This window comes from Myotis brandtii, unplaced genomic scaffold, assembly GCF_000412655.1.
Source record: "Myotis brandtii unplaced genomic scaffold, ASM41265v1 scaffold71, whole genome shotgun sequence".
NCBI lineage: Eukaryota > Metazoa > Chordata > Mammalia > Chiroptera > Vespertilionidae > Myotis > Myotis brandtii.
Window position 1 is genome coordinate 4,288,367 of NW_005370787.1, and position 15,196 is coordinate 4,303,562.

Here is a 15,196-nt window from a genome sequence, read left to right on the forward strand (position 1 = left end):
CAGCCAGGGAAGCTGGCTGAGGCTGCTTCCCTGCCCACGCACCTGGCTTCTGAGATCGCCCCTGCACTGGGCTTCTGCGGTCACCCATCCCAAAAGCCGGGTGCGGGGCAGGGAAGCCACGGCTGGGGAGCTGGCGCACCCAGCTTCTGCGGTCATGGATCGCAGATAGCAGAAGCTGGGCAGGGAAGCCGTGGCTGGGGATGCTGGCGGCGGACTTTTCCCTGACCCGCACCCAGCTTCTGTGGTCACGGATTGCAGAAGCTGGGTGAGGGACAGGGAAGCCGCGGCCAGGGATGCTGGCGCACCCAGTTTCTGCGGTCACGGGTTGCAGAAGCCGGGTGCGGGGCCGGGAAGCTGGCGCACCCAGCTTCTGCAGTCTCTGATCTCAGAAGCCTGGTGGGGGGCAGGGAAGCCGTGGCCGGGGATGCTGGCGGCGGACGCTTCCCTGACCCACACCCAGCTTCTGTGGTCATGGATCGCAGAAGCCGGGTGCGGGGCTGGGAAGCTCCCGGGACTGCCAGCTTCACCCGTGCCCAGCTCCCATCGTTGGCTCCACCCCTACTTCCCACTATCACTGGCCAGTTCAGCAAAGGCGCCTGATTCTCCGATCATGGCTGGGGGGCCAGGGCTCTTAGCTTCCCCCTGGGTTTCCAATCACTGTCAGTGGCAGGGGGCTTCTTCATGCAAATTAACCGCCATCTTTGTTGGCAGTTAACCGCCATCTTAGTTGGCAGTTAATTTGCATATCGCTCTGATTAGCCAATGAAAAGGGTAGCAGTCGTACGCTAATTACCATGTTTCTCTTTTATTAGTGTAGATAGCAATATATCAGTGTTTGTATATGTACTTGAATTTTTCTTTAAATACTAGAGGCCCGATGCATGAAGATTCATGCAAGAAAGTTCCTTCCTTCCCCTGGCTGCCTGCACCGCCTTCGCTCTGTCCCAGAGCCGCCTTTCTGCCTTTCCACGCTGCCCAGAGGCCCTGAGCAGCTAGGGCAGTGCAGAACGCCTGCGTCTCACCATGGCAATGACCACTCGGCTCGGCGCCTGCATATGCAAATTAACCTCCCACCTTTGTTGGGTTAATTTGCATACTCACTCCTGATTTGCTGGTGGGTGTCATGAAATTATGGTCAATTTGCATCTTTCTCTTTTCTTAGTGTAGATAAAGATAGAAAAGTGCAAATATCAAAAGTGTATAGTTTGATGAATTTTCACAAACAGCAAACCATGACCCATACTAAGAAATAGAAGTTTACTCAGTCTCAAAACTCCATCATATTATTTTCCAGTCACTAATCTTTATCTCCTCCCAAACAAAGGCATCACTGTCCTGACCTCCAATAGTATATATAGTAGTTTCCTGCTTTTGTATCAAGTCTACGTTTGAAATCATACTTTTCTTCACAGGAAGGCAGCATAGTGTGGACAAAAGCTATTTCACAAATCTACGCAAGCCACTTGGCCTGAGATACTGTTATAATTTAGATTATTATAAGAATTGATTTAGTTAATTTATGTTAAAACACAACAAAATTGCATAAACTATCAAATGTAAAATTTTATTATGATTCATTTTCTCTTTAATAGTCTCTCCAGTTAAGCTAAATTACTACTGCATCCTAAAATTTTGCTTATGGCAAATATGTATTAAAAGATAACAATATACATGGAAGAACATATACTTTCGGATGTGATGACCTTTCTCTTATCCATCTCTGTATTTCTAGTGGTAAGCAGTAAGAATTTATAATAAAATCTAAGGCACTAAAAACAAAACCAAACCCCTGAGTGATTGAGGGAGTGATACTAGAAGAACATTGACGAGACTCTCATCTGCACCACATCATAAGATGAGAAGAGGCAATAGCTTTTCACGCTCAGTGGACACTTAGGCTGTGCCTTAACCTCCTCTAAGTAATCCTATATAATAAAGAGCTAATATGCAAATGGTCCTTATGCCCTCACACCATCACACCATAACGGCTCAGACACTCAACACTGGGGAGAGAGGAATAGGGACCAGCCATACACAAATGAGCTCACAAGAGAGGAAGGGGGACCAGCCATGCACAAATGAGCTCACGAGAGAGGAATGGGGACCAGCCATGCACAAATGAGCTCACGAGAGAGGAATGGGGACCAGCCTGCACAAATTAGCTCATGAGAGAGGAGTGGGGTCCAGCCAGGCTATGTCTTGGGAGAGGGACAAGTTGCCTGCCCCAAGGTCCTGGGTGCCAGTGCCTGTGGCTGCAGCCCAGGAGAGGGACAAGCCACCTGGCCCATGGTCCTGGGCACCTGCAGCTGTGGCCCGGGTGAAGCCACCTGCCCACGGTCCCCTGTGGCTGCAGCTGGCTCGGATGAAGCTGGCCAGGGTCCTCGGTGCCTGCGGCTGGCCAGAGAGAGGGAAGCCTGGGTCCCAGGTACCTGTGACAGGCCAGAGGAGGGAATCCTGGGTCCTGGGTGAGGGGCAAGGCAGAGGCAATTAGAGGCGATCAGGCCAGCAGGGAGCAGTTAGGGGCAATCAGGCCAGTAGGAGAGCAGTTAGGGGTGATCAGGCAGGCAGGCAGAGGTGGTTAGGGGCGATCAGGCAGGCAGGCAGGTGAGCAGTTAGGAGCCAGCAGTCCCAGATTGCGAGAGGCAGTTGGACATCCCCCGAGGGGTCCCGGATTGGAGAGGGTGCAGGCTGGGCTGAGGGACCACCCACCCCGTGCATGAATTTCGTGCAACAGGCCTCTAGTTTGCTTATAATTAACTTACTTAATAATCATATTACATCCACAAAGTGGGCACTGTTATTATCATCCACATTTTATAGATGTGTACTTCTGTACAACTGGGTCACAGAGTTATGAGAGCACACAACTAGTAAGTAGTGGATCCAGAGTTCAATCCTGACATCCTGGCTTCCAAGCCTAAACACAATCACTGTTCTTTATGAACATGGATATATTGATACCCTGGCAAAATAGGAGAAAAAGATTGATGATCCTATCTATCTATCATCTATCTATCTATCTATCTATCTATCTATCTATCTATCTATCTATCTACTTATCATCTATCTATCAATACAAATAGACCTAATATACAAATAGACTGAATGGCAGAACACCCGGACAATTGAACAACCAGTCGCTGTGACACACACTGACCACCAGGGGGTGCGCACGGTGCATGGCGGGCATCGGCTGCAGCGGGATGGTGGAGCAGGTGAGCAGGAGCACCAGACCACGGCAGGGTGCCGGTCACTGTCATTCGGGCGACCCTCTAGTGGTTACTGAAAATTCTTTGCTCCTGTGCGCGTCGGTCCTGCCAGGCGCTTGCACCCACTGCCGGAGCCAGGTACTGGCCCCGATTACTCAGCACCGAAAGCGGGTGTGAGAAATGGTTTCTGGCCCCAATTGACCCTCAGGGCTTCTCCACCTCCCCCTGCTTCTGAGGGGAGATCAGGACCAGCAGCCACCTCTTGCACCCACTGCCGGCAATGGCCCCGCTTGCACTGCTGCCAGCACCGGCCCTGCTTGCACCCACATCTGGCACTGGAGCCGCCGCTTGCACCCACTGCCGGTGCCCAGTGCTGGTACAGATCTCTCAGAGCCATGAGCAGGTGTAAGCAGTGGCTGCTGGCTCCGATAGCCCCTCAGGAGCTGGGGGAGGTGGAGAAGCCCTCAGGGATGATTGGGGCCAGCAGCCGCTGCTCGCACCTGCTGATGGTGCTGGCCCCAATTGCTCTGTGATGTCAGGGGGTGAGAGTGGGGCCGGTGCTATCAGGGTGTGAGAGCAGCGGCGGTGGGAGCGGGGCTGCTGGCAGACAGGGGACCAGGACCATGGCAGGAAGGGCCAGGTGGTGCTGCAAAGGATGGGCTGAGACCCGCCCCTGTGCCTACCACAGCCTCGCGGCCCACAGTTCCTTTCAAGGTGCATGAATTCATGCACTGGGCCCCTAGTATAATATAAAAGCCTAATATGCAAATCAACCAAAGGGCAGAATGACCGGCGGAACAATGGGTCGCTATGATGTGCACTTACCAGCAGGGGGCAGATGCTCAATGCAGGAGCTGCCCCCAGCCTGCAGGCCTCAGACCAGCCAAGGCAGGTGCCAGCAGGGGCCCCCCATTTGTCCCACCAGTTGCCCCGCAGAGGGAGGAGACCAGAGGCAGCAGGGTGGGGCGGGGCTGGTGAGCAGGCGGTGCCAGGACAGCCAAGGTGGGTGACAGTGGGGGTTCCCCAATTGCCCTGCCGGTTCCCCACAGATCAGCCCTGATCACCAGCCAGGCCTAGGGACCCTACCCATGCAAGAATTTTGTGCACTGGGCCTCTAGTAAATAATAAGAAAACATAAAACGTACTATTCAGACCACATTCATATAACTTGATTATTTTTTTCTGCTAACTACATTATATGTTTGGTAGAAATAATATTGTCTCAAGGGCCATTATAGATTATTATAACCAAATCAGAAAATGTAAACAATATTTCGAATAATAATAAAGATTAGGTGACTACAAGACAACAAAGGAAAACAGCTTTGGCAGCAAACCTTTAGCATAAATAACCTGCATTCCCCGGTGGAGGACGTAGACACTTGCTTAGCACCTGGTTTCAGGGCCAGGAATTTGGATTTTATGGCTTCTCCTTGGAGTGGACACCAGTATGTCCATTGGCAGTTAACATTAGTATATATCCTATGTATAATAACACATTATAGAATGATTTAAATTATTTCTCACAGGGGTTACACAAATAACCAAAACAATGATTAATATTAACTGCCTCAACACTGATCTGATACTGTAACTGTCCCACTGTAACTAATACCAGGATAAATTTGGGCTAACATGTGTAACATTTTTAAAAAATGGTTTGGAAGTAAACACTTCCGCTGGATGATAAAAATTATTGCACTCTACCAAAGTTTTCCACTCATGAACTAGATGGAGGCCCATTTTTAGAAGTAGTCAATCCTGATCATACCAGCTTATCTTGAATTGCACAAGGTGCATCATGAGGTCTTGGTGAAATCACAACAAAGTCATGATGGAGCAATTTCGGAAATTAAGTATGTAAGTAGTCTCCAGATTACAAATTCCCTTCCGATTCTGGCAATCACAGGTACAAATGGCTGCATTTGTCTTCACTCTCTTGCAAACCCTTGTTTATCATTTATACCAGTTTTCCCTTGAGAAACACAGTTTCTCACCATGAGAAATTGCTCATTCTCCTCCAACCATTCTGTTCATTGCCTAGAGATGATAAACAAAAATGCAAATGCACTGAAGCACTGCTGTCCGATGAGACTTTCTCTAACAGAATGGTCACTACACACATGATTATTGAGCACTTGAAATGTCGCTGATGTGACAGAAACTAAATTAAAAACTTTTTTTTTTACTTTTAATTAGTTTTAAATTTAAATAGCCACATGTGACTAGAGGCTATCATATTGGATAGCAGCCTAATAATTGTATTAGGAATTAAACAGCAGTGATCCTTAACTCTCCCCATCCTTATGTTCCTTTCATGGAAGTAACCAAGCACTTCTAAATTGCCAAGAAGACAAACTTAAAGTTCAGATGGAATTTTGGACGTTGGGAACTAAAACTATTGCTTTAAATTTGATTCCTACCTTCCAGCTCTTCACGTCAATGAGGCAAACATACATAATTTTTGAGAGAGTTCATAAATTAATGTGTTTCTCCTTTATTTGAAAATTGTCATATTTTTAAAGCATGTCATATGCAGTTTATATTTTACAAAACTTAAGTCATGATCACTATTATTATACTGTATGCAATTATAATTCTGATTATACCAACTTAAAAAACCTTATGTAAGGATAGAAGGACAGAAATGTCATCCCTTAGTGTATTCTGTGGTGGGAGGCAGGCTAGAATAAGCTTTGTTCTCATTGAGATTCATCTGTCAATTTTACCTGACAGCCCCTATAATTAAGTCAGGGTACTGTCATGTTAACCAGCATTAAATGTTTTGATTATACTGATAAATTCCAGCATAAGCAAGATATCCAAGATGTAGTGAGACATTACAGAATGCGACGGAGCATTTGGCAGTTGCATTTAATACCATCAGAATGAGGAATCAGGATCATTCAGACCTCCAACTGATTTTGTCAGCCTGAATAATCCATAATAACTGCCTCTCATTAGTCAGTCTAAATACATGTGTTTTAATTGCCCCTTTTCACTTTACCCACCTGTTATAATGTCTGTGTAATGATTCAAGATGGCATCATGCTATTCCATTAAATTTTACCATCCAGAAATATCTTTACTATCACATTAATAAATCCACTTGAGGTATTGCTCAATCAGCTTAATTCTGCTGTAGTGATCGTGATTAACAGAGAAATATAGGAAGAATGATTTTCTCTGCTCTCAATGGACACACGTGATGTTATCTTGAAGACAACTTTAAAAGTCATCATTTTAAACAGGTAAATAACAAATTACTTTAAAAATGTAACAAATAGCCCGGAGGGCATGGTTCAGTGGTTGAGTGTCGACCTATGAACCAGGGAGTCACAGTTCATTCAATTCAGGGTCAGAGCACATGCTCGGGTTTCGGGCTCCAACTCCAGTGGGGGGGCATGCAGAAGGCAGCTGATCAATGATTCTCTCTCATCATTGATGTTTTTATCTCTCTCTCCCTCCCTCTCTGAAATCAATAAAAATATTTTTTTAAAAAAATTAACAAATAACTTTAAAATTAGAGAGAAAAACTTTTTTATGAGAGCAAGAATCGTGCCTTTATTTTTCTCTCATTGTATTAACTCCAGGGCTTATTTTGAATTTTAGAATTAATTAACACTCAAAACATATTTGAACATATGTTGAATAAATCAGCATTTATTGGTATGATTGTACCTGAAATTTTAACTTTCTATAATACCATTAAAATCTTATAACTCATATATTCAGAAACAAAATATAAACATAACCAAAATTAGAATTTATTTGCACAGCTTTACAGTGTTCGAAACCTTTCACAGCCTGGCCTTCACCAAACTTCCAGAACTCATTTCCCTTCCACCCTTCTATTCTCTATACCATCGCAGATTATGAATCGAGGTGTGTAAATCTGACTCAATCTGCCATATCAACCTACATTGATTCATACTTTTCACTATACCTCAAATGTTTCATCCTCCAACATCCTCTTACCTGCATCTTTCAAATGTATATTCAAAGCACATCTGATCACTAATGGTGAAAATTCACATCTCCTTTCCTTCTTAAGAGTGTAGTTTTGTCATTTTTATTAGTCATTTCATTCTTTCTTTCCCACTGGATTAGAAAGTTCTTGAAAATGAGAAATGTTATTTTTTCTTGCTTTATTGACTCATTCTTCATTCACTCAACAGTTGTAGTTAAAGTACAATATAATAGTGGGTGAATTTGGTTTCAGCTATAGTGGAGCTCATAACTTAGAATAGAGGCATTAATTAAGTAATCACACAAATGAGTTCATAATTACAAACTAAAATATAATTATATGAAAAAAAATCACTTCAAAAAAAATGACAAAAGATGAAAAGAGGGATGTTCTTGAATCTTGTTCCCCTGTAAGCAGTGCTTGAAAAGAGAGGAGGCAGTTGAGGACTTTTATCTTAACTCTAATTTCAATAAGGAGTTATTAATCAAAAAACAAGGGGTTGCCTAGCTGGAGTGGCTCAGTTCATTGAGCATCGTCCCATGAATTGAAATGTCACTGGTTCCATTACCAGTCAGGCACATGCCTGGGTTGTGGGCTTAATCCCCAGTAGGGGATGTGTAGGAGGCATTCAATCAATGATTCTCTCTCATTATTGATGTTTCTATCTCTCTCTCTTCCTCTCCCTTCCTCTCTCTAAAATCAATAAAAACTTATTTAAAAAGAACCCCCAGGGGTTAAGATAGTATACTTTTAATAAAATTATTCTGGCTGCATAATGGTGAAAAAAATAGCGATGAGTGTAAAGCAAAACTGATCCTAGGAGAATTAGATGATTATTTTAGTAATTCAAAAAAGAGATGATGTTAGATTGCAACAGAATGATGGTTGTGGACAAGAAGGTTATTACAAATTTGAAATATATTTTTGAAAGGAAATAATGACTCTTACTGGTAGATGGGAAATGGGGGGTATTGTGGCCGACACCATTTGCTACACACCCAACTTCCCCATACCTTCTTATACTCAACATCCATTCTATACTCTGTTTAAACATCTGCTATACCTCCAGTGTCCCAATGCCTGCTGTTTACCCAACATCTCAACATCAGCTACATATCCAAAGTTTATTCCTCTTCAACCCCCTTCTCCCTTCCCACAGAATTTGTTTTTTTTTTCCTTCTAATGACAGAGATCATGGATTTTACAAAGGAAAAAAAAATCCTTGCCTCAGGTCCAAGGCATAGACTATGATTGTCTAATCTAATACTGCTAGGACAATTGAATTCTTTTTGGCTAGTGATTGATTTAGGGTAGTCATGTTACCCAATTCTGGGTAAGAAGATATAAGCAAATGCCAACTCATTAGAGTTCCTTGGAAGGCATTTTCTTTCTTAGTATAAAGTGATAAACTCAGCTGTCACTTCTCTTTCCCCCCTTTTCCCCATATATTAGTTTTCTATTGCTGCTATAACAATGACTACAAACTTGATGGCTTAAAACAACATACAATATTATCTTATAGTTCTGGAGGTCAGAAGTCTGAAATGAGAGTCATTGGCTAAAGTTATATGGAGGTTCAAGGGAAGAATCAGTTTTTCCCCCCACATTTAGAGGACACCCATATCCCTTTACTCTTGGACCACTTCCATCTTTAAAGCTAGTCATTGTCACTAGTATCATTCTCAACCTGTATCGTTCCCATTGCATTTCCATCATCATATATCTGTCTCTCAATCTCCTGACTCACTCTTTTACTTATAAGGTCATGTGATTATATTGGACCCACCCAGATAACCCAGAATCCTTAACTTAATCACATCTGAAAAGGCTCTTTTGCTGTTAGGCAACATATTCACAGGTTCTGAGCCTTAGGGCATGGATACCTTTGGGCATTTTTATGCCTACCACAGTGTTTTCATTCTTTGAATGGAAATATGATGCCTCAGAATGGAACAGTCTGTCATCCCAGGACAACAAGCATGAGGAAAGACCATATCCAAGTGCAAATTCTAATACTATCTGGCTATTGAATGGTTACTAGTAAATGTATAACTCAGTGACATAGTGAACTCTCAATTGGTTAAACCTTCTTATTAGAGTTTTCTTTGAAGCCATCCACAGTGAGAAATACATTTTACGTTATTAACCAATAAATGGGCCACAGGCCTTACTTTGGAAAAACATTGCCCTAAGAATAAAGATTATTTCAAGTTACCTAATTTTGTTTATTTTTCTGTTTCTCCACATTATACTTCACTTCATTTGAACTATGTAAACAAAGCAATGTTTACATCAAAATTGATTTTTAAAAAGATGACCTCTTGGCACTGAACTCCATAAAGCTCTCAGCAGCACCTGATGTCAGTCAGCTGCTACTTGCTGAAATTCCCCAGGATTTTTACTGAAACACTGCTACAATTCTATTTTTCCATTGTATTCTTTCTTATGTCTTTCATACTTTTGTCTTCTTACTTTATTTATCTCAAGGCATTTTACTTTTAAATTTTTAGACAAGAACCTATAATGAGAACTGCATTTAACATCACAACTTAGGTCTAGCCTTTGGTTCTCAACTAAATTTTATCAATTAAATTTCCTTAGAAAAATAAGTGTTATATGGAAAAAGCCACTCTATTTCTATCATAAGCCAACCCCTCTGTGTGCCACAGCCAACAGCTTTGTGCCTTCTGAGGATTTATGTATCTTGGACAATAATCTGATCTTTTCTCTGCATCATTGTTTCTTATTAATTGTATTATGTTCTAATTTTTTTTATAATACCCATCAAAAAAAGTAAAAGATGATGAAGCAGGAGGAGGAGGAATTCCTTTATTTACACATCTTTCCCCACTCTGTTCTAGTTTTCTTCTATCCTTAAGAGTAAACTTCTAGAAATTCCTATCTAGAATCATATTCTCTACTTAATCAACCCCATTCTACGCTTCACACTATTTTGATTGGACCATCACTGTCATTTCTAAATGGACTTTCACTGTCATGACCCAATTTTATCAAGCTACAAACACCTAAGCCCAGTGGTACCTTTTCTGTTCCTTTCTATGATGTTTTAGACACATTCAACCCAGTTTATCACCCCCTTCTATGTTAAAGGCTTTCTTCTCATGGCTTCGGAAATCCCATCTTCTCCTTGTTTTCCCCCTAGTCACTAATGCTCTCTTATTAATCTCATTTGCTAGCTCCTCACTCCAATTTTGGCAAGGTTCTAGACACCTTCCCAGATCCTTTCTTCTTTCCTATGTACAAATATAGATTCTTGAACCCATCGAATCCCTGAGCTTTAATCAGCATCCATAGAAATAGGACTTTCAAGTCTAAATCTCCCTTTCTGAACTTTCTCTGGAAGTCTGACTTGTATAAAAAAAAAACTGCAGACTTGACATCTCTACAAAATTTAGAATTTTGGAGGGGCAGATGGCCTAAAGATGACCATCTCAGTCCTCATCCTTTTCTAAATGGTAACACTAACATTTATAGAGAACGAGAACTTGCTGAGCCTCGCACACTTGTCCGGAGCAGAGCGACATGCCTCGAATCCAGCACCATCAGCTGTGTTTACTGGAACCATAAAACCACATGACGTATACTTCAAATGCTCAGAAGCTAGAGTGCAAGATTCCTTTTGGTTTTCTGGAAAAATCTAATATTGGGCAAAGCCCCATTGGCTAGACTCCTGGAAATACAAGCCCTGAAGCTCATTCTGCCCCTCGCTGAGTGTCACAGCAGAGACAAAACTACATTTCTTTTAAGCTTTCCCAAATAATTCCATCTAACTTTTATACTTTTTTTTCTTTTTCTCCCTGCTGACACATTTCACTGGACTGCTACAGGTTTATATGTTCCCCAATCTGATTGTATTTCACTTTATTGATAAAAAAATTACCAATGTGATATCACGTTCTCACACAGTTAGACATAATCCCTTATGAGTGATCACTTTTGTAGATAGTGATCACTCCAGGGGGAGGCCCTTTTTAAATTCTCCCATCAAATAGCTGCTGTGTATTCAGAGCTTGCTGAGATTCATATCATTTATGCAAATTTCAAAATCCTCAAGACTCAAAGTCTATTTCTAAAAATATTTGGATTTAACAATATACCATCTTCGACTGAACTGTCTTCATTGACAAGATAGATCAAAGTCACACTCCAGCCTTCATGCTCAACATTTGAAGGCTTATATTAATTATTAAAGAATGAATTTTCCACATATTTTTTCTCTGCTGAGTCTTCACCCACTAATGTTAATCATCAGGGTAAACAATTCAAAATGAGATTACAGCTAAAAATTGCAATGGCTAAACAAATTCTCCATGATCATAGAGATGACTCAATTAGAGCAAATTGCAGATAAATGTGGAGCAGCAATGAGGGAAACAGGGAAATAAGTAGAGAAATTATCTGTATCAAAAACAAAGTTCTAAAGCCAAAATATTTAAGAGTAGTTCAAAATGGTCTGGCTCGAGAAAATGAACCAAATGCCAACAGTTTACAATTACAGTGATCACAAATGCCAGGTACTTTGAATACTTAGCATTTTGCATGCCAGATAGTTTACTAGGGAACAGCAATTACATGAATGTGGGCTGTATAGCGAATGACTATGGCTTTATTTTTCCCATAGCAATACCCAGCTATAACTCTGCATGCTCTTTTATGCCTGTAACATCTAGAGAGCCTTTATTACAAGGTGTCAGAGTGCTAAAAGGACAGATTTCTGGGACTTAAATTTCATTAACTTTACAGAACAAATGTATGACTATTCTTGTGATTTTTTTGGTTGTTGTTGCTGTTAATGCATGTTATTTTACAATGGGACAGAATTCTGCTATAGAGTTACTTTTATGGAAAAAAGGGAGGATTTTCAGGAAAGAAACCTAAGGTCCTCATTTTATGCTATCAAATTCAGACAGAACTGGCTATTCATCACTAGTCATTTTAGTTCACAGTGGGGAAGGAGAAAAAGGCTTGGTCCCCAGCCTCCTCTTCCAGCTGATGGCACATGGAGGGAGGGAGGAGAGAACCATGCAGGGTAGGAGGGTTACTAAAGTCCCACAGACACATGCCTCGGTTCTTCTGGCAAACACCTTCACTTACTCTCAGATATTACGCTTAGGATGGGACAGGTGGGGTATTCTAAATAATTTAGGTTTGAAATAGAAGACTATGTGGAATTGTCAAAGTAGGACCTGAAGGGGTCAAAGCAGCAAAAACCGCTTAAGACAACCAGGGCTGGATAGCAGTTAAAGAGGATGAAAGAAGGTTAAGGGATTAGCCAAAACACATATATGTATAGACCATGGACACAGACAACGGTGTGGTGATGGCCAGAGAGAGGGGGTGGGGACTGGGTGGAGGTGGGTAAAGGGGAGGAAATGAGGGACATCTATAATAATGTCAACAATAAATTAAAAATAGGTTAGAACAAAAATCTATAATAATAAAAGCATAATATGCTAATTAGACCAGATGTCCTTCCAGACAAAGCCAGGGCTGCGAGGGAAGCCCGGGTCCCCGGTGTCTGCCAGCGGCTGGAGGGAAGCCAGCCTGGGTCCCGGGTGCCAGAGGGAAGCCTGTGCCAGCAGTCGGGGGAAGGAAGGCCTACTCTTGCACGAATTTCATGCATCGGGCCTCTAGTGTATTAATAAAATGGGGAAATATTTATTGAGTCTGAACAAAATAAAATACAAACTTTCCCTGGTTTAAAAAAAAAAGAGGTAAAAATATTTATTCAGGAACTCTTGCTAAGAGAAAAGAGACCCCAACACAGTACTGAGCTCAATTCTCAACACAGCATGGACAAATGGAGATTTATAGCCAAGGGCAGGGTGGACAGTCAGTGGAAAGAAAAGTACTGAGATTGCACACCAGGGGTAAAGGGGGAATTCTGGTTAAACATTCTTGACTGAGATGCTGAAGGAAGACCAGGGTGATCACATATCACCGGGGGAATTATGGGAGAAGAATAATGTATCACATACCACGTGTGATTAGATATTGAGGGTGGAGGGTTCTGGCTACAGTTGGGTGATTCCGGCCTAACAAGAATGAACGCCAAGGTTAAGGCCTAGAGATCTTAAAGGAGCTTGACTAAAGTTTCATCCAGAAGACAGTCTTTGTGAGAAGTTGTTGTTTCCAGTAAGGGAGGCAACCGAGTTGCCCATCACCCACAAACCCTTTCCTTTTGCTCTCTAAGGTATAAAGCCATGATTTCCCAACATAATAGAGTATTTTCAGTGTGTTCCTGAATATTGTGAAGTGCAAAAGGTATGTGTTCATTATTCAATGTGTCAAATTATTTTACCTTCAACTGTTTATTTTTGGCACCGAATTTGCTCATATGTCCTTAGTCTCCATAATTTTTAAACACTTCATAGTTATAATATACAACTTAAAAATAAGGCTGTAGATAGCACCATTTCCTATTTCCAGTATGACTAGAAAGACAGTGTACTGGTTTCCTTCACATCTAAAAAAATTTTAATTTTATGATTTTGTGGCAAGGCTTGAACTAAGGACATAATCAATTTTTTTTCTGTAATCACTGTGTATTAGGCTTCTAACCTAAATAATAGAGAATTCTGCATGAATATATGTGAATAATTTCCCATACTCTTCATACTTTCCTCACTTTGTTCAAACAGAAGGAGCTCAATGAGTTTTTGGACCGCCTACCCATTGCAATAGAAGACTGATTTGGGATTAGGTAACTGAAATATTTTCTAAAGGAACTCAATTTTACAGGATCAGCATGCACTTGTAGTTTGTATTATAGTGATGAGAATATATACTTGACAGGTTGACAGGTTTTTTTTCTCATCATAACTAAGAATTTTAATTTTGTGTCTGAAAAATCATGTGATAAAATAAATTTCCCTCAAAGCCATTTAGTATGAAGCCCTGGGCATTAAAAGCAAGTTGAGCTTTTGAATATATGTTATTTCTCTCTCCAGGGACGCCCTTTCTCACTAGGTCATAATTTGAAGATCTGGTGCTACTGTGATTAATATAGCTCCTCCCAATCAGTATCTGAAAGAAATGCAAATACCCATAGTAAACACAATTATTTGAAGTTTTCATTTTAAAACCTTTCCACTAAGAAACCAAATATACAGTAAAGATTACATAGCTCTGGCTGACAGACCTTCAGATGGATGGACCTATTACAATCTCTCCAAACAGGAAGGCCAGGTCACTCATTAAACCATGGTCAATAAAAATGGTGGAGTGGGTATTGTCCCAAGGACTGATAGCTGGATAATTTGACAAAAGGGCAGAGAAGAATTGTGAAAAACCAGAAGATCAATGGCTATTAATTTAAAAGCAACACATATCCTAGAATGAAACACCTTATGTTGTGATGTAGGATAATTACCACTTTCAATTAGTTGACATTTCAAAGTAGCTTTGGGACTATCGCAAGACAATAACCCACAGCATCTAATCTTAGCTCTGCCTTTTGTCACTGATCTCCTGGTATTGCTTCAAAGGCAAGCCCAGTACTTTGTGAGCAATGGCTTTCTTTGTCATAAATAGCAAGAAGTATGCAGAGTTCAAAGAAAGTTCAAGTGATATACACACCTAGGCAAAATATGTCACGTTAATATTTCACTGAGTGAGTGAATAGTTTTTTTCCTGGCCATTTCACTAATAAGTAGGTGCTTTTAATGCAATAGAGCAGTACTTTTTTTTGTCTTATCATGATGCTATAAAAAATAGAAGGTAATTAGAAAGATTTCTATCTTATCAGTGTGTATATAATTTACATCACCATTTTCTCTCCATATTGTAAAACTTAAATATTCACTTCCACTTACCTAATCTCACGTTTGAAATTTGAAAGTATAATATTATTTGTACTTTAAATCACCTATTTCTATTTGGAAAAATAAGTTCTCTAATTTGTTAAAAGAACATGTAATAACATTGATGAAGTTCATTTGTTTTGAAACGCTCATTTGAAATGGATATTTGCCATAAAGAACAGTGACTTGAGTTT

General features: G+C 41.0%; 1 protein-coding gene across 2 annotated transcripts in view; it reads right to left on the minus strand.

The window, feature by feature from the left end:
* Positions 1-15,196, minus strand: part of GPC5 (glypican 5) — a 1,292,453-nt gene that overhangs the window by 323,960 nt on the left and 953,297 nt on the right. The gene's annotated exons all lie outside the window — the stretch shown is intronic.